At 48.7% G+C, this 20,881-nt stretch overlaps 1 protein-coding gene across 2 annotated transcripts in view; it reads right to left on the bottom strand.

The window, feature by feature from the left end:
* Positions 1-20,881, bottom strand: part of LOC137432991 (protein Daple-like) — a 115,216-nt gene that overhangs the window by 37,081 nt on the left and 57,254 nt on the right. The window lies entirely within an intron of this gene.

Here is a 20,881-nt window from a genome sequence, read left to right as displayed (position 1 = left end):
TCAGAAATGTAATCGACGGAGGCATTGAAGTCTATAAAAACCTCCTCGCCCAGAAGAAAAGGCAGCGCCAGCAACTGCCCATCACTATGTTCCTCACCCGAAAAAAGAAAGTAGACACGCCTACGTCTTCAGCATGAAAAGAAGTTCAGGATGACGACGAAGATACTGCACCACCTGACGACGCGCCTGCTGAAGTGGCGCCTTCAGAAGAGCTGTAATGCTCTTCTTTGCTGTGCAGTACAGTAAAAACTATTATTGATATACTTACCCAGTATCTATTACAGTAATTTCAAATATACTGTACAGCTATATATACACATACAAATATTTTTCTAATACATAAGGATGGGTCTCAAAAGTGTGTTTAAGAGTGTAGAAAGGGTTTATAAGAGCGTGGGAAAGGTTTATAAGAGTATGGGGAGGGTTTTTAAACGCTTAAAATATATAAAAATAATAAAATAAATATATGGTTTCTACTTCGCGGATTTTCACCTATCGCGGGGGGTTCTGGAACGTAACCCCCGCGATAAACGAGGGATGACTGTATATATATATATATATATTTATGAGTCAAAAGTAGCGCCAGAATTTTTCTGTTTATATATATATATATATATATATATATATATATATATATATATATATATATATATATATATATATATATATATATATATATATGTATATATATATATATATATATATATATATATATATATATATATATATATATATATATATATATATATATATATATATATTTCTGTCAGTTGATTGTTTGTTTGCCATTTGTATTACAGTGTACAAGAAGGTATAAATAAATGAATGACATGTTTATCTAACCATTTATTTGGGGGAAAATTATTACGGAAGTGTACCAAGCTGTTTTACTTGCAATTTTCAAAGTGCCCTACCTCGTGATCGATGCACAGAGAGGCACACATGCTTTTCCAGAGTTCGATATCAATTTCCTCAAACTTTGCAGTGATTTGAGCCTTCAATTCCTGAATGGTACGAGGCTTTTCACGATAAACAAGGTCTTTCATGAGCCCCCAAAGAAATAAATCTGGAGGTGTAAGGTCTGGGGAGCGTTATAAGGAGTCTTAAGCATTATAAGGAGCGTTATAAGTAAGCGTCTAGGGAGTTAAAAAAAAACAAAAAAAACACCTTTAGAGGCCATTTTTCCCTGCAAAGCGGGGGTTGGCCTTTTTCGGGGACCGTGGTTGTTGTTGTTTTTCGGTCCCCTTTTTGAAGCAATGTTTTACGGCCGGATGCCCTTCCTGACGCCAACCTTTTGTGCCGCCTTTAACGACAAACAGGGAATTACCAGTGAACTGGTACTCAATTTGCCGACCTCGGAAGGATGACAGGCTGAGTCAACCCCCCTGGCGTTAATTCAGCAATCGACCGGGATTCGAACCCAGGATCCTAAGCCGGCACCCTAGCCACTAGCCCAACACCAGGGATTACAAGCCGGCACACTAGCCCAACGTCTAGGGAGTGTAAGGTCTAAATGGTTAGATAAACATGTCGTTCATTTATTTATACCTTCTTGTACACTAATACAAATGTCAAACAAGCAATCAACTGACAGAAATATATATATGTATATATATATAAACAGAAATCGGGCGCTACTTTTGACTCACCCTGTAGTCACGTTTCTAAGGATTAAAATCCTTCAAGGAAATGGATAGCCGACGAGCTTTAACTCCAAGGCGTTCAATCCAATGGCAGACCTTCATTATATGCACGAGGAGCGTAGTGGAGGGCAGCGGGGCTTATCTTCACGGACCCCCACCGGAAGTCTTCTAACCTGGGTAATCAACTCAAACCCGACACGGAATTAAAATGCAAAAATACCGGCTTTATTGAAAGAAATGCCGGTAACAAAAGAATGCATGGTAAAATATGAAATCCTAAATGGAACGCCCCAACACAGACTCGTAAAACAGCACAAGGGGGAAAATAACTAAAATAAATATGTGTGTGTGGTGTACTTAGCTTCAAGCGGCTCTTGAACCCCGTCAGGAATCGTAAGGAATCGTCCTGGATCGTAACAGCCACCCCTCCCCACCCCCACCCAACGCGTCCCTGCGTGGGAAAAACAGGCTGGTTGACACGAAATCCGCGTGCGGGGGAAAACAGGCCCCAGCGCGCAGCCTGTGCATTCAGCCGCGCTCGTCCTGGACCATCTCGTTCACCAGCAACCATGTCTCTCAGCACCCAGTATTCCACACCCAGCGACGCCAGCCTGCACCGACGAGCCAAGGAAAAGAAAATGCGGCCATGCCTTCAATCGGAACCCTGAGTGAACAGAGCACGCAAATGCGTCCCCATTCCACCAACACCTCAAGGTCCAGTTCAAGAGCATTGTGGCTGCGCCGTTCACTTTCAAAGCCAGGACCCAGCTCAAGGGAGATGAATGCCACAGCTCGTCACCAAATACCAAAGCCAAGATAGAGCTGTATATGTGACTGCTCGTGACCAATGCCAGGCCCCAAGAGAGAGAAGCTTATGTAACAAGCTTATTATCCCCTTTCTGGAACTGAGTATTACAAATCAACAAATCAGCTCCATCAGCAAACTCAAAAATCCTTTCACCTTCTCCATTTCTCACACGATATCCGTAACCCCCATGAACTCCCTCAAAACCATCCATACTCCTTCCCACATGTCCATTTAGGTCTCCTTCTACCACAACAACTTCCTCATCTTTCACGTTTTCCATCAGCTTCTCTACCGCACACCAGAACTTGTTCTTCTCTTCATCGCTCCGACCAACCTGCGGAGCATATCCCGATGACGACGTTCACCAAGAGCTTTGCAATCATCATTTTCACCATCATCACCCTATCACTCACTCTCGTCACACTCACCACACTGTCGACAAACTCCTCAGAAAACAGGACACCAACACCATTCACGCCCTCAGGGCACCCTTGCCACACAAACTTGTATTTCTGTCCCTGCCTACCTTTCACCATTCTCACACCACTTCCCTTCCATCTCGTCTCTTGCACACAACATATGTCCACTCCTCTTCTGACCAATACTTCCACAATTTCTCCTGATCTCCCTGTCATTGTCCCTACATTCCATGTCCCAAAGCTCAGAAACCGATCTCCACTTCGGGCTGTACCCTGCCCATATGTAGTTGTAATTGTCATGGTTCTCTTTTCGAGGCAAAGTTTTTAGGGCCGGATGCCCTTCCTGACGCCAACCCTCTTAGTCGCCTCTTACGACACGCAGGGATACGGTGTACCTATTCTAACCAGGGTACACACCGGGAACAACCTCATCGGCAACAACAGCGAGTAAATGAGACACAAGATGAGCAATCGACGAGGCTTAATGAACAGGCTCATCGGCAACAACAACAGCGAGTAAATGAGACACAAGATAGGCGATCGACCAGGCTTAATGAACAGGCTCATCGGCAACAACAACAGCAAGTAAATGAGACACAAGATGAGCGATCGATCAGGCTTAATGAACAGGCTCATCGGCAACAACAACAGCGAGTAAATGAGACAAGATAGGCGATCGGCCAGGCTTAATGAAAAGGCACATCAGCAGCAACAACAGCGAGTAAATGAGACACAAGATGAGCGATCGATCAGGCTTAATGAACAGGCTCATCGGCAACAACTGCGAGTAAATAAGACTGAGGAAGAGTGTGATGCAAAACACGAGGAAAACCGTCACCGCACTGCAGAAGCACGAGCTCGGGCCTGAACACCAAAGAACAAAAGGGAGGCATTCACGTATGACCCGGCTGACCCAACAACTCATGCAGACATCGGCCGAATGGACCAAGTCTGCACTCACTGCTCTGCTTACAAGTTCGAAGGAAAGACCAAAGGTGTGTGCTGCAACAATGGGAAAGTCGTGCTTGAGCCTTTCCCTGCCCTTCCTCCCTTCCTGAAGGAACTTCTCTCTGGTGAAGGTCTCCTCAGCAAGCACTTCCTTGACAACATTCGAACTTATAATGGTAGTTTTGCGATGACGAGCTTCGGGCATAAGGAAGCTGAAGTACAGGGCTGGAACCCGAGCTTCCGTATCCAAGGTCAAGTGTTCCACCGCATTGGCAGCTTGCTCCCACCTGAAGAAGGTCAGCCAAAGTTCTTACAGGTCTACTTCCTGGACTCGCACGCCAAAGAGCTGACTGCCAGGAACCACAGCGGCCTCAAACCACACATCATTGAAATGCTCACAAAGTGGTTCCACAAGAATAACCATCTGGTCCATGAGCTGAAGACAGCAAGAGATATGCTTGCAGAAGGAGATAACTCGGAAGAGCGCCAGATAATCATCCGCGAAAACAAGCGACCACGTGGTGAGCATGCACGCCGCTACAACGCCCAGTCTGCACCAGAAGTCGCCATCTTAATGGACAATGAGCCAACAGAACCCAGAGATATTGTCCTTAAACTTCGCGATGAGGCTCTCAAAAGGATAAGTGAGCTGCATGCATCTTATGATGCACTACAGTACCCCATAGTGTTCCCATATGGAACGGATGGCTACACTATCCACCTGGTGGCCAGGACTGCTACTGGAAAAGATGGACGAAAACTCGCACAGCTGCAGTACTACAGCTACGACATCATGGTGAGAGAGGGGAATCGCATACTGCAGATGCGACGACTCTTTCAGCAGTTTCTGGTAGATGTATATTCTAAAATCGAGGCGGAGCGACTGGGCTTTATCCGCCGGGAGCTGGACCTTACTCGCTGATAACTACGGCAACCTCCGTGACAGTCTCATGGCCAGCGATGGTGACCCTCGCAATGTTGGGAAAAGGGTGGTCCTTCCAGCGACGTACACAGGTGGGCCGAGGTGGATGCATGAGAGGCAGAGTGATGCCATGGCCTATGTGCGTCGCATGGGGAGGCTGGACTTCTTTATAACAATGACAACAAATCCCAAATGGGTCGAGGTCCAGCAAAACCTCTTGCCAGGACAAGAAGCTCATGATCGGCCAGACATCATTGCCCGTGTCTTTCGACAAAAGCACAAGAAGCTCATGGAGATACTAAAGAAGAGAGCTTTTGGGACGATGAGAGCCTTCCTGTACACTATTGAGTACCAGAAGCGTGGTCTTCCTCATGCCCACATCCTCATATGGGTCGCTCCAGAGGACAAAGTCAAGCCCGAAAAAATTGATATTGTCATCAGTGCTGAGATTCCCAACAAGGAACAAGATCCTGAGCTGCACATGATGGTTATGGCACATATGATCTCTGGTCCATGCGGAAACCTCAACCAGAACAGCCCTTGCATGAAGGACCGGAAGTGTTCAAAATATTTCCCAAAGCCATTCCTCCAGAGCACTGAGCAAGGAAATGACAGCTACCCCAAATACCGATGTCTGAAGCCAGAAGATGGTGGTTACACTGGGGGAGATCAAGATGCACCAGCAGGGAAAACGGGTGGTACAGGTAGTCACCAATCAGTGGGTGGTACCCTACAACCCGCTCCTCCTCCGCCAATTCAACTGCCACATCAACATTGAGATATGCTCCAGCATCAAGAGCATCAAGTATATCACAAAGTATGTCACCAAGGGGACCGATCAGGCAGTGTTTGAACTGCAGGGAGCCTTTGAGGAGGCCGGAAATCGTCAAGTGGATGAGGTAGCTAAGTTCCAGAATGCACGTTACGTTGGGAGCAGCGAGGCAGTCTGGAGGATCCTAAAGCACCCAATTTCCGAGCATTTCCCTCCAGTCATTGGCCTAGTTGTCCACCTCGAGAATGGCCAGCGAGTCTACTTCCATATGGACAATGCGGTACAGAGGGCAGAGCGACCACCACCAGCCACTACGCTGACTGCCTGCTTCGACCTCTGCAATCATGACGATTTTGCCAAGACGCTCAAATACCATGAGGTGCCCGAGTACTACACGTGGGACAAGATGCACAAGAAGTGGACCCGCCGCAAGTGGGGAGAAGTGGTGGTCGAAGGACCACATGCAATACGGAAGACTCCGGCAATTGGCCGCATCTACAGCATCAGTCCGAGACAGGGAGACTGTTACTACGTTCGACGTCTTCTGACTGAAGTATGTGGCCCATCCTCTTTCGCTGCTCTAAGGACAGTGGATGGTCAAGAGTTGTCCTTCCATGAAGCATGTCTCGCCTTGGGACTCCTCAAAAACGACCAGCACCTCCACCTTGCTATGGATGAGGCAAGCATCAGCCAGTCTGCACCAAACCTCCGGAGTCTCATGGCAGTCATCCTTACCGCATGTTTTCTTAGCAATCCACGCACGCTATGGGATAAGTTCCGTGAAATCCTTTCTACCTAAGACTACCTATTTCAGCACCGTCGCAATGTTGACAATCCCGCTGCTGACTACAACGAGCACATCTACAACCTTGCGCTTTGCTCTCTCGAAGACAAGGTGATCATGATGGGCGGTCATCATCTCAGTTCGTATGACCTACCTACCCCAGAGAGGGGCACAGAAGATAGGCTTGAGAGAGAATACTTCAGGGAAGTCGACTACAACCAAGAGCAGTTGGCTGTCCAAGCTGATGATCTCCAACAGCAAATGACAGATGACCAGCGTCAGGTCTACAATGCAGTCCTTGAACTGGTGCAGCAAGGTAACATCAACAATGGCAAGAGCAGCAACATCATCTTTCTAGATGCACCAGGAGGCACAGGAAAGAGCTTCGTCATCAACACGATTCTGAAGAAAATTCGCTCACGAGGCAAGATTGCTCTTGCTACTGCATCCAGTGGAATTGCCACAACACTGCTCCAGGGAGGACGAATGCTGCACAGCACCTTCAAGATCCCACTCGACACGCACCTCAAAGAGCAGCCAACATGCAGCATCAAGTGTGGAACAGCATTGGCCAAGGTCATTAAGGATGCTGCTGTCATCATTGTGGATGAGGCCCCGATGACTCAAGTCAGCCTATGAAGCTGTAGACCGCACACTACAGGACATCACAGGAGTAAAGAAACCTATGGGAGGAATTCCCACACTGCTCTGCGGAGACTTCCGACAGATCCTCCCAGTGGTCAAGAGTGGTACCAGATCCAACATTGTCAACGCCAGCCTGAAAACGTCCCACCTGTAGCGCCATGTGACTGTCAAGCACCTGACCACCAACATGTGAGCTCACCTGTCTGGCGATGAAGGGGCCACTGACTTTTCTAAGCTGCTCCTGGAAATTGGCAATGGACTGATACCATTTTCGGCCAAACCAGACACGATCGAGATTCCTCCTGAAATGCCAAGGTCGTCTCCACAAATGGAGTCCGGTCCGAATGGCTGGCTGAGCGTGCAATTCTTTCTCTGCTGAACACCAATGTCAACCAGCTCAACAACTGGCTCATGGGAGAGTTTCCCGGCGATGAGAGGATCTACAAGTCTGTGGATAGTGCCATCTGTGACGAGGAGGCAGTCACTTACCCTGTTCAGCTTCTCAATTCTCTCGAGCTGTCAGGAATGCCACCACACCTCAAGTTGAAACTCGGTGTGCCCATCATGATCCTGCGAAACATGGAACCACCCAAGACCACCAATGGTACACGCTGCATCATAACTCGCCTACATGCCAATGTCATCGAGGCCACCATCTCCTGTGGACCATACAAAGGAGAAGTCGTCCTTCTGCCGAGGATCCCGCTCATTCCGTCAGACTCTGAGCTGCCGTTCCAGTTTCGGAGACTCCAGTTTCCCTGCAAGCCATGCTTTGCGATGACCATCAACAAGGCTCAAGGTCAGACGTACAAGACAATAGGGGTCGACCTCTCTGTTCCCTGCTTCTCACACGGTCAGCTGTATGTGGCTGCCTCTCGGACCGGCAGTGCAATAAAACTCACCATCCTGGCACCCAACAATCAGACACGCAATGTGGTTTACCCCGAGGCACTCCAGGGCACAGATGACGAACGCTTTAAGTTGTGACTATATTTTTTGTATAAGGCACATATTGGACTACATGCTCTTTCATAGTTTGTAAAAAAACGTTATTTTGGAAAAACTTTTTAATCAAAATAGGCGAATCTCCAGAATTGGTGCTTCTCGGCCGACTATCTTCCCATCCAGTCGAAAGAGAATAATGCTGTTTAGTGTTTATATTTTATATAAATTATAGAATATATTTTATACAAAATGTATGTACAAAAGTTTTTAAAAATGTTTTAGGTCTGTTTGGCTGAAAATTTTCTGATATCAATACCCCCCAATCTTAGGCATTGTAGGATATAGTCAGAGCGTTCACCTTTAATCAATGGATTTTAAGAATCCTTCCAATTTGCACCTGTCGTAGACGGGTATCCTTGCTAGTATATATATATATATATATATATATATATATATATATATATATATATATATATATATATATATATATACATATATATATATACATATATACATATATATATATATATATATATATATATATATATATATATATATATATATATATATGTAGGGAGCTGTAATGCCCCTCCCCCTTTGCATATCCTTGCTGCTTTACCAATTACCAAGTATAACCAATTATATGTTTTGTTTTGACTGATTGCTGTACTCTTTCATAATACTTAGTCCTTTCTTATGCATTGAGGATGTGTAATATCCTAATAAGGAGTTCTGTGCTTGTGAGCTCTTGGCCTGTGTGGGCACACACAATCTCTTGTTCCCCTTCCCTGGCCTTGGTGGCAGCTGTTATCTCTCAGCCTCCCTCTAGACTTTGCCAATATCCTGTGGCTGACACATTTACGAGTGTCCCCTCCTTTTGTGCTTTCCCAACCAAGGTTTCTATACAGAAAGTTGTAAACATGTTGCCACATATGGCTGACCATCTCCTTATCTGAGTTAAACTATGAGTGGCCTTGATGAGCTTCCTCTAACTAACTGAACAACAGGATGGGACTATGGTGGGAGGGCCAATGAGCCCATTCTGTCTCTGTATCTTGTGAGCTAAAACCACACCCGATATTCCTTATATAAAGCAAGTTTAAATCGAATTATTTCAGAGCATCTTGTTGTAGTGTTGGTCATTTCATGTGAACCTTCTGCGACATCTTGCTGTCCGCAAGCTTGTGTAATCGAGTTCTAATAAATATATCCGTTGCTCCTTTTCTCTGAGTCTTCTGAGTCCCAAGTTCTAAGTCTCGATCCGACAAGTGGTGGCAGCGGTGGGATCAGTCTGTGCAGTCCGGGACGCGGTCCCAGGCAAGTGAGTGGTGAGAGACCAGCTGGCAATTGATCCGGGTCAGGTGAGCTGTGGTTTTCTTTTGTTTTTCCTTTATAGCCTGGGGGTCAGTCCAAATTGTAACCCACACTCTCTTGCTCGGATGCCGTTTGTTCCGTTCCCTGCTCAAACCTGATCCACGAACCTAAATTTAAATACGGACCGCTTGGGTCCCGGAGCAACTGACTGTTTATGGACTCGTCAGGGTAACGTTACGTAAGGGAAAGTGCCCCACGTTGGGCGCCTGAGGGTAAGGAGTAATAGATCTCTGGTTGTGAGGGCAAGGATAAGGGCGGCGTCCCGATCCGAGGCCTACCCGGGAGACGTTGGAATTATAAGTAAGGTTAGAAGTATTACACGGGCGTAGGACGCCAGGAAAGCACAGTAAGGGTAGGTTAGACGGCTGAGTAGGCGGGCGATCCTCTCAGGAGAGTAGGTAGCGCGGCTGTACCGCGAGGCGGGCGATCCTCACGGGTACAAGGCTGCGGGCCTCTCAGAGTTAGGTAGACGGCTGTACCGCGAGGCGGGCGATCCTCACGGGTACAAGGCTACGTCGGTAAACTAAATTTTCCTAGGATGGGGAACAGGATGGGTAATAAGATTGTAAAGGCAGGTGAACCGCTTAGAAATACCCCAGCATTTTTCATGTTTCGGAGGTATGGCTATGATGCTGCGAGACCAGGGAAGTCATGGGTTGCGCTGACGAAGGATTTAGGTGAACCGTGGCCCGAAGGAGGGTCTTTTGCGCTGGAAAAATTGGACGCGTTGTATGAGGCATTAGAAAAGTTGGAACAGGCCACGAAACACTTCCCGCCTGACTATTGGAAAGTCTTTGGTTGGTGGAAGGAAGAAGCAATGAAGCGACACGCAAAGTCGAAACAGGCCAGCTTGGCCGGTGAGGTAACAAAACTCAAGGGTCTGAGGAAACAGGCGAATAAAGTGCAGGATGAAGCGCTTAAAGAAATAGAGAGGCAGGCCAACGCGCGACTGATGTCGCTCGTTGAAAACCTAGACCCCGCGGTAGGGGAAGTAGTGACCAATCTACCCTCCCCAGCCCCAGACCTAAGCCCTGTCCCGGGGTTTCAGGCACCACCTATCCTTTCTGCGCTCCCGCCACCACCTCCCTATAACCCCGCTACCATCGCGCCCCAGATACCCCAGAACCACCCGAGCCAGGGAAGACCGTTTGCACAACTCGGGGCTAACGGAATAGATGACGGGACCGACATCGCAGGGTTCCCGCCACCGATAGGACAGGATGGGTTATATCCCTCACTGGTAGGCTGTAATGGGAAAGAGACCTCACAAACTACCCCATTGGAATGTCAGGAACTAGAGGGAAGGAAAACATTGTGCCCCGTACAAATTATTGGAGTTAATGCTCAAGGTCAGGGGGTTCGAGAAAGGGTACCATGGAAAGAATCCTCCTTAACGGTAATGCGGGAAAGGATTCAACATTTGCTTATTGAGGATCCACGGCAGATAGGGCCAACCATGTCGAATTGGTTTTTAGCTGGCGAGTGCGACTATCGAGACATAACTCATATGGGAGTATCCGTGCTCCCACCCAAAGTATGGGAAAGGGCTAGACAAAGAGCACACTGGCCGCACGACGATCCAAGGGCAGCAGGAGCGGGCCAGATAACTTTAGTGCAATGGGAGGCACTGAAGGTCCGGCTGCTGGGTGCCATCGAACATGCGCTGTTGCCAGCAGGGGGTCCGGATTGGGGAAAAATCGGGGCCATAAAACAAAAACCAGGAGAACCAATTGGAGATTACCGAGAAAGGTTGGAAAAGGCCATCGCGCGCTGGGGAGGACTGGGTCCGATGCAGCTGGTAGGGCTACCTCAACCATTGGTAAATCAATATCTAATCGAGGGGCTTCGGCCGATGTTAAAGAAACAGGTACAGTCCGTCCTCTTCGGCTGGAAGGGAATGACAACCAACGAATTATGCGACAAGCTGGAACAATGTCCGGGCTCCTCCTTAGAGGAGAAGAAGGATATTAAGGAGGAAATATTGCAAATGTTTGTCCAGGAGAAACGGGCTCAATTTAATCAAAATAAAAAGGGGGATCAGAGTCAGAACTATATACGCGAACAGTGCCAGAAGTGGGGGCCTGTCCGAGGTTTTGAGGACCATAGGAGGGGGTGTTGGCCTTTCTATAAGGGCCAATTCCCCAACGGAGAGTGGATCCACCACGAAAATGACAACTGCGACGGTTGTACTGAGGAAGACTTTGGACTAATTAATACGGACGAGATAAAACAACAATGGACAATACCACCCCCTCTTCCCCCTCCTCCTCAAAACCCTCAAACTTGGACTGTGCAAGGGCCCCCTCCCCAAAATTGGTATCCACCAAGACCCCTTCTCCAAACCCCTGGACCACCCCCCAATAGTGGGATGCAGAATGGACCAAGGGGGAACTGGGCCCCGCCTCGGGGTCCGCCGCAATGGCAACCTGTAAACCAGTCACAGTGGGGGCCGCCAGAACGCCGGCTGGGCGGAAGGGGCGCTGTAGAGGGACGACCTATGCCCTCCGCACCACCGGTTCCGCAGGAACCGTGCCATTATTGCAAGCAAATGGGACACTGGATACGTGATTGCCCAAAGGCTCGTAAGGGGTTTCCGCCCCAATACAATAGAGGGGCCTATTGACGGGACGCTGGCGGGTCGCCCAAGGAGTGTCCTCTCTTGACCATGACACCGGCAGAGGAACCGACCTTGACGTTGGATGTGGAGGGAAAACAATTAGAATTTCTCGTCGATACGGGCGCGACTCGCAGCACAATTAACAAGGGGCAATTGCCCTCTTTGCGCCCCACAGCGAGGAACGTTCAAATACTGGGTGTTTCGGGCTTGCCCCAAGCGCTTCCTATTTCTGAGGAAGTGCGAGTAACATGCGGCCCGCTGGAGGCTAAACATGCGTTCTTGATGACCACTACCGCCCCGACAAATTTGTTGGGACGGGACTTGTTGTGCCGATTGGGCTGTCAAATCTCATGTACAGAGAAGAGGGTTTTCGTAGACGTCGCGGAATCTAAACGCGACTTGTTAATGACGACATTGTCTCGGCCCGGCCCCACCGCGTATTGGTGGCGCTTGGATGAAGGGGCTCTGGCTACTTGGACGCACATCATAGATAATGTGTGTTTGGACAGTTCAGTTCTGCGAGATTGGCTACAACTGCACCAAATTTCGATAAAAAACGTAAAGGATAATCCACCCCATTGCACTGCGTACTATGATGCAACGGGTGAGGATGAGAATTATCGAGAGAAGGTTAAGGAAAAGTTGGGCGAGCGCACGCCTCTACACTTATCACGGATATGGATCGGCCGTGAGGGAATAGGACTCGAGGCAGTCCTAACCTCGAGTCAGCGTGCGTTGACCCAATACCCCGAAGGAGCGGCCGCCCATGTTACCCTCACTACTGCCAAGGGGTGGCCGCCGGAAAGTGTAGGTTGGATGGTGGGGCGGTTACGAGAAGTTCCCTTACAAGGTTATCGGAGTAAGAGAGGCCGCTGGACTTTGAAACGGCTCCAAAATGGCGAAGGGTTCTCAATTGACTTCAAGACACAACGGAGGGATGGAGTGTTCGAAGTAGCAGAGTTGCCTCCTAAGGGCACCTATGCCATGAGGGCAGTGCTGACGGACCCAGGTGAGTCAGATTACCTCCTAGCGGAGGTGCCAGACAATTTATGGCCTAAGAGCGACAGTGAGGTTGGACGGATGCGAGACGCCAAACCTCTAGTGATAGCAGTGCAGCCGGGGATGCGCTTGCCAAATGTAAAACAGTATAAGCTACGACCTGAGGCCGACGTAGGCATAGCACCAGTAATTCAATCCCTAGTGGAACAGAAAATTATCGTGGAAACTAACAGCCCATGTAATACACCAATTTTGCCAGTAAAAAAGCCGTCGAAGGACAAATGGAGGTTTGTACAGGATTTAAGGGAGGTGAACAAGGTGATACAGGGCATACACCCACTAGTCCCAAATGGAGAAACCCTCATGATGTCAATCCCGCCGGACGCAACATACTTCACAGTTATCGACCTTTGTTCTGCGTTTTTCTCTGTGCCCATCGCGCCTGAGTCACAATACTTGTTCGCTTTCACCCATAGGGGGCGCCAGTATACTTGGACAGTACTACCTCAGGGGTTTTCAGATAGCCCCACTCTGTTTTCCCGGGCGCTACACCGCGACCTGGCGGATGTGGAATTGAAGGGAGGGTCAGTGTTGCTGCAATACGTTGACGATTTGTTGATTTGCTCCCCTTCAAAGGAGGCGTGCGAAATGGATTCCATGGCCCTATTAAAGGCCTTGGCGGCCAAAGGCCACAAAGTAGGCAGACCAAAACTTCAGTTTGTGCGGAAGGTTGTAACTTACTTGGGACACGCCATTTCGCACAGAAAACGAGAATTGGATGCTGGACGGGTGACCGCTATCATGGAGCTGCCTCGCCCTCGCTCGCAACGGCAACTGCTGCGCTTCCTAGGTATGACGGGATATTGCCGCACTTGGATACTTGATTTTGCGCTGCTGGCTAAGCCACTATACGAGGCGACCAAATCAAACGCCTCGGACGAAATGGTATGGACGGAGGAATTGAGGCGATGTTTTGACGGGCTGAAAAAGGCGTTGGTCACGGCACCGTCATTAGGACTCCCGGATTATGCGAAACCTTTTACCCTTTACACTCACGCCGTGGGAGGTTTCGCCCAGTCAGTTTTGACACAGACCCATGGGGATAAGGAGCGGCCGGTAGCCTACTTTAGTAAAAGGTTAGACCCGGTCGAACGAGGGTTTCCGGTGTGCCTGCAAGCCGTGGCAGCGGCCAGGTACGCAGTAGAAAGAACAGCGGACATCGTTATGGGACACCCAGTAACGCTACGGGTACCGCATTGCGTCACTTCGCTGTTGTTACAGCGAAGCACACAGCATTTGTCTAACACTAGATTAATGCAATACGAATCCGCACTGATCACTGCAGCCAACATCACGATCGAACGTTGCACGACACTCAACCCAGCCTCACTGATGCCCACCCCTGAGGAGGGCGAACCCCATGTGTGCGCCGACGTTGTGCAGCTAGTCTCCACGGTGCGATCGGATTTAAAGGACAATCCCTTAGAATACCCCGACTGTACATATTATGTCGATGGATCAGCTAGGCGCGCATGGGACGGGTCCCTGTTGTCCGGGTACGCCGTGTGCTCGGATAGCGAAACGGTAGAAAGCGGGCGTCTTCCACCTACATTTTCCGCACAGCAGGCGGAGCTGTGCGCCTTGACTAGAGCGTGCAGCTTGGCGGAAGGCCTTGCCGTCAACATTTACACAGATTCGGCCTACGCTCACGGCGTAGTCCACGATAAAGGGGCCATCTGGAAGATGAGAGGTTTTCTCACATCTGCCGGTTCAGTGATAAAGAATGGCGCGTTGGTAGAAGGGCTCCTCCGAAGTATTTTACTTCCCCGCGCTATCGCGGTAATTAAGTGTCGTGGCCACCAAAGGGCGGACACTGACGTTGCCCGGGGCAATGCAAGGGCGGACGAGGCGGCAGGGAAGGCCGCCAACCAACAGATAGAACGCAACATGCCGATGGTGACACGAGCAAAGAAGACATCCGCACAGATTGCTGACATACCAACTGTGGGACCACCCGCCACACCAACTAAGGACGATATCATAAACTTGCAGAACGCTGCACCGACGGCCGAACACGAGGACTGGCTCAAGCGAGGGGCGATACGCCTTGGGCCAGGAGAAATATGGACCCTTGAGGGGAAACCTATAGCACCCCAGGCCTTACTGCCTTGGCTGGCACGCATGGCTCATCAGAATGGTCATGTGTGCCAAAGGGGGGTGATGGGACAGATAAACTACACTTGGGCAGCGCCAGGACTGTCACGGATTGTATCCGAAGTGTGCCGATCGTGTGTGGTCTGCCAGCAACACAATAGAGGGGCGCCGCCGAGACATGCACATGATGGGGGATGGCCCCCGCCTAGTGGGCCGTTCGCAACTATCGAGTTCGATTTTACAGAATTGGAACCAAGCATGTCGTTTCGCTATGTGTTGGTAATCGTAGATACGTTCACCAAATGGGTTGAAGCCTACCCATGCGTCAAGTCCGATGCCCCGACTGTAGCGAAGCGCCTCGTAAGGGATTTTATGTGCAGATTTGGCATTCCCCAGATAATCTCGTCAGATCAAGGGGGTCATTTCACGGCGCAGGTGGTCAAGGGCATCCTGAAGGCGTTGGGCGTTAAACAGTCCTTCCATTGCGTTTACCACCCACAGTCATCGGGACTTGTGGAACGAACGAATAAGACTTTAAAGAATAAACTAGCGAAACTTTGCGCAGACACAGGCTTGAGGTGGCCAGAGGCTCTCCCGCTTGCGTTGATGAGCATCCGTTCCACCCCGGGTCGCACTACGGGCCTTTCCCCCCACGAGATATTAATGGGGCGACCTATGAGCTTGCCCGTTTCAGCACCAACGGACATGTCCACCCTTGCTTTGCCAGTAATGGATGACATGCTTTTGAGATTTTGCATAGGCTTGTCCAATGTGGCACGCAGCATCCATGCTCGAGTACGAGAGGCGCTGCCTGAACCAATAGGCCACGCCATCCACGACTTCCAGGCCGGCGACTGGGTGCTCGTAAAGCACTTCACCCGCAAGGCTGCTTTGGAGCCACGGTGGAAGGGACCATTCCAGGTGCTACTGGTCACACCGACGGCAGTCTTCTGCGAGGTTAAACCTTCGTGGATCCACGCCACCCATTGTAAGTTGTCCATCCCCGCACCACAAGCCACACAAGACACTACACCCCACACAGCTGAAGACAATGCACCGTCTAGGGCACCACAGTCTCCTAAGGGCGGCGATGACGGTCATGATGATGGGAATTCTGGGCAGCTGCCGCAAACCCCCTGCCAAAGATAGGCTCTTGCACTTTGAGCTATCGAGAAAGGACCTCCCCAAGTACCCAGGACCCGACAACTATTCAGCATTTCCCCTCTACCCCGTCAAGTATATAACGGCTCGCTGGGGAGACAAAATAGCGGTGAATTGCTGTAACTTGGAAACAAGCTTTAAGTGGTTATCTGTAAGATGGGTGGAAGCTATAGTGCAACACAATAAGACACCACAGGCACGCATGACAAGACCACGCCTAGTCCTGACTAAGGTTAGGAAAGTGGAAAATGGAACATACACTGGGGACATAAGCAGTCGATATGCCCCAGGATATCGATGGGGCAAGGGTATTGAGAATACTACCCTCTTATTGCATTATACCCCCATTGGCCCGGATACAACAATGATTCTTGAATGTGGAATATGGCCCCCTCGCACATTAATTCCAAATGGAACTGAACCCTACGTCCGACCTAGTTGCGCCGCTTATGTCATTAAAACCCCGCCTGCCCAGGAAGTAAGAAGGAAGCCAGAGGAGAACACATACTGGAAGGTCGCACGGCATATGGCCACATTACAGAACAGGACACGGTGTTGGATGTGTATGCACCTTCCCCGCACCAGCACAGCAGGAATACCAATGGTAGTGTTACCCCTATCACTCAATGATTTGTGCTCGAAGCCACTAGACACCAAATGCCTTAGTACAACCCTGACAAGCCAAGGTTCTGACGGAACCGCGTGTAAACGAGTTTTCCAGTACTCGCCCCCCATCCAGTCCCGACACTTTGAGGAACGTCCGGCGCCGGTTTGGGTCAAGCCGGCTAAGGGGGCCCTCTGCTTAGAAGGAAAGGGCCAAATAATGGTAGGTAAATCCGTGTGTAGAGATACCCTCCTCGCGGACCCTAGGGAAGGGAAACACATGCTGTTAGTAAATGTTACAAGTTCGCCCTTACATAACCTCACACACCTCCAGTTGGCATGGGAAGGGGAAAACGGAACAAACACTATCTCAGACCGTCGCACTTGCATGACCACTCATTTAGTGGCTCCACACGGAACCATGTTTGTATGCGGGAACAAAGCTTACCCGTATTTACCTGATAATTGGGGAGGAATTTGCTATTTAGGATCAGTTTTCCCAGAAATGGAAATGCGACGACACTTGCATAATACCCCCGCACTCATAAGGACACAACGAAGCACAACGAGGGCTGGGACGGTCATGAGCAGTTACCGCATTGACAAAATTGCGTTAATCTTAGAAAGTGTGGCCAACGCCACCGCTACAGCACATGACGAAATGTTGGACACAGTTGTCCACCTGCGTACAATGGTTATGCAAAATAGGGTTGCGTTAGATATGCTATTGGCAGAACGAGGAGGGGTATGTGGGATAATTGAGGGTAGATGTTGCACTTTTATTCCTGACCCCTCACAGGGGGTCAGTGCTGCTATTATAAGGTTAAGGGAAAGCGCTCATATATTGACAAGGGATCGAATGGATCGGGAAGCCTCCCACCAGTGGCTTACCGACTGGTTCAAAGGATGGACAGGTACGATAGTAAAGTGGGTACTGACCGCCTTGGCAATAGTCCTTGGAATCGTGGTTAGTTGTGTAATAATCAAGGCTTTAGTCCTTGCGTGTGTGAGAAAGTTTTCCACAGGATGGACACTGAAGACGACAACAGAAAAGGCCATGGTGATGATCGACAAGCTGATCGCAGGTCCAGATGACACACCGGCCGTCGACGTGACTGCAGACCGCGGATCCTGGAACGACGACCCGAACGAGCCACTGGGCCGCGACAATGAGATCTCCGCTTCCGAAGATTGTTCTTCCATTGTTGATATTACCGATAATGATGTTGATTACACTTTTGCGGACCTCGAAGCATTTCAGGCTGCCAGGAGGCCGATTACTCTGGGCCCCAACACGTCGCATGCAGACGTCAACGAGTTCCTAAGGGACTCCTCTCGTTTTTTCTCGATGTGTAAGGCTATGACTGTTGCTGGCCGTCGACGCCGCAGGCCTACGCCACCTGAGAATAATGTTACTGATGATGTTACCGATGATGATGTGGGCCACTTGCAAGGGTCCCCGACTGATGTTTATGTCTCAATGCAGGCCTTGCCTCTTTATGTTTCACGAGCTCACCTTTATGTCTCACAAGCTCACAGTGAGTCAAACGCCACTGACCCAGTCCGGGATTTGGACCCAGCTGCAAACCCAAGCCCGGATGGAGAGGAACTCGATCGTGGAGATACTCTGAGTTCCGAGTCTGATTGTTTTACGAATTCGTCCAGGAATAGCAGCGATGCAAGCAGCATCGCCTCGGACGATCTCGACTTTGACCCAAAGGAAGTCGCTCTCCCTCCTTTGGACCGTTATGCTTTATTTTATGGCCATAGGTTTGAGCCACCTGATACTGACGATGTTGTGTCTTCCCCAGATCACCAGCATGTAAGAGACCTCATGAACATGAATATCGATTGAGCGCTGAAGATCTACAAGGATTTCACCTGGGGAAGCCTGGGCGAGCTCCAGTTGGGGAGGAGTCCTGGCCGCACCTCTGTGCTCCAAGGGTGGGTCGGGAGATCTTCCTGGGTGTGGACCCCGGTGGAACCAGAGGTCTTCGTTGTGGATTTGACGCGCTATTCGATCTTCATGCCTCTACGGTCTCACCTCATACACCCATCTACACCTGACTTACATCATACACCCACTTACACCCACACACCCGCGGATCATCCTGCTGAGTGCGATGTGTGGTACTGGGTACGGGACATGCTCACTGGGCTGCATTCGTGTGGTACGTTTAGTGAACCCTTTACACTGTCTATCTCACCTCTCTTGGAGGATTTTTCATGCCATTTGATCACCCCGCTTTTACGGACTTACATTGCATACTCACATACAGACGCGAATCATCCTACTGAGTATGTGTGGTGCTTTGGGTACGGGACATGCTTACTGGGCTGCCTTCGCGTGATATGTTGAATGACTTTCCTGATTGGTTTTGTTTCTGCTTTGTTTGAAATAAAGGCCTTTGATTGGCTCGTAGATAACTTTGTATCTTAGATCCAAAAGGGCGGTATGTAGGGAGCTGTAATGCCCCTCCCCCTTTGCATATCCTTGCTGCTTTACCAATTACCAAGTATAACCAATTATATGTTTTGTTTTGACTGATTGCTGTACTCTTTCATAATACTTAGTCCTTTCTTATGCATTGAGGATGTGTAATATCCTAATAAGGAGTTCTGTGCTTGTGAGCTCTTGGCCTGTGTGGGCACACACAATCTCTTGTTCCCCTTCCCTGGCCTTGGTGGCAGCTGTTATCTCTCAGCCTCCCTCTAGACTTTGCCAATATCCTGTGGCTGACACATTTACGAGTGTCCCCTCCTTTTGTGCTTTCCCAACCAAGGTTTCTATACAGAAAGTTGTAAACATGTTGCCACATATGGCTGACCATCTCCTTATCTGAGTTAAACTATGAGTGGCCTTGATGAGCTTCCTCTAACTAACTGAACAACAGGATGGGACTATGGTGGGAGGGCCAATGAGCCCATTCTGTCTCTGTATCTTGTGAGCTAAAACCACACCCGATATTCCTTATATAAAGCAAGTTTAAATCGAATTATTTCAGAGCATCTTGTTGTAGTGTTGGTCATTTCATGTGAACCTTCTGCGACATCTTGCTGTCCGCAAGCTTGTGTAATCGAGTTCTAATAAATATATCCGTTGCTCCTTTTCTCTGAGTCTTCTGAGTCCCAAGTTCTAAGTCTCGATCCGACATTAGGCATTGTAGGATATAGTCAGAGCGTTCACCTTTAATCAATGGATTTTAAGAATCCTTCCAATTTGCACCTGTCGTAGACGGGTATCCTTGCTAGTATATATATATATATATATATATATATATATATATATATATATATATATATATATTGTTGTGGATTTGAGAATTGTGTTTTGTTTCTGTAAATATCACCCTCCGTGTTGTGTGTAAAGGTCAAAGGTAATTTACAATCCGATATATAATTTTACATATACTAGCGAAAAAAACCCGCGATGTACCGAAGCCACGAAAAGTGAAGCGCGATATAGCGAGGGATTACTGTATATATATATATATATATATATATATATATATATATATATATATATATATATCAATATCACTGGTATAAGCTTGCTTGACTCAAATAAGATGATTACTAGTCTCCATCCCTCTAGTTTTTTTGATTAGCATTTTAGTATTTACCTTGTGAACAAATGACAACCTGAAAGTGAAACAATTGGTCAGAAAATTTATGAGGGGAAGTAAAGAACAAATCTTCATCTTTCTTCCATACAAGACGATGTTAAAAGATTTATTTGTCATTATCACGTGACATTTCATTGGATTTGAGCAAACCTAATCGAGGCAACCCAATGGGCTGGAAGGATGGTCTCGAGGTACGCACACTTGCCTCCAAGTTGTCTACCCTGGGTTTTAATCTATACTGAACTATAAACTGTCAATCAAATGTTTCGCATGCATTAATGTGTGTGCCAATCCCTGTGATGAACGTTAAATGGGCATCCCGTCTGCTGGAATTAATTGGTGGATGTTGAAGCTCCTTCGGTGTCCTTCACAAAAAGTAGGCAAGCTATTGCTCGCAGCCTGGGCAAATTATAAATTCCCACCCTAACTACCAAGTTGAACGTCAAGACTGGTTGGGAAAT

This window comes from Myxine glutinosa, chromosome 1 (genome assembly GCF_964187855.1).
Source record: "Myxine glutinosa chromosome 1, kmMyxGlut1.1, whole genome shotgun sequence".
Taxonomy (NCBI): Eukaryota; Metazoa; Chordata; class Myxini; order Myxiniformes; family Myxinidae; genus Myxine; species Myxine glutinosa.
Note: the sequence above shows the minus strand (reverse complement) of the source record. Positions and strands in the feature narration are given on the sequence as shown.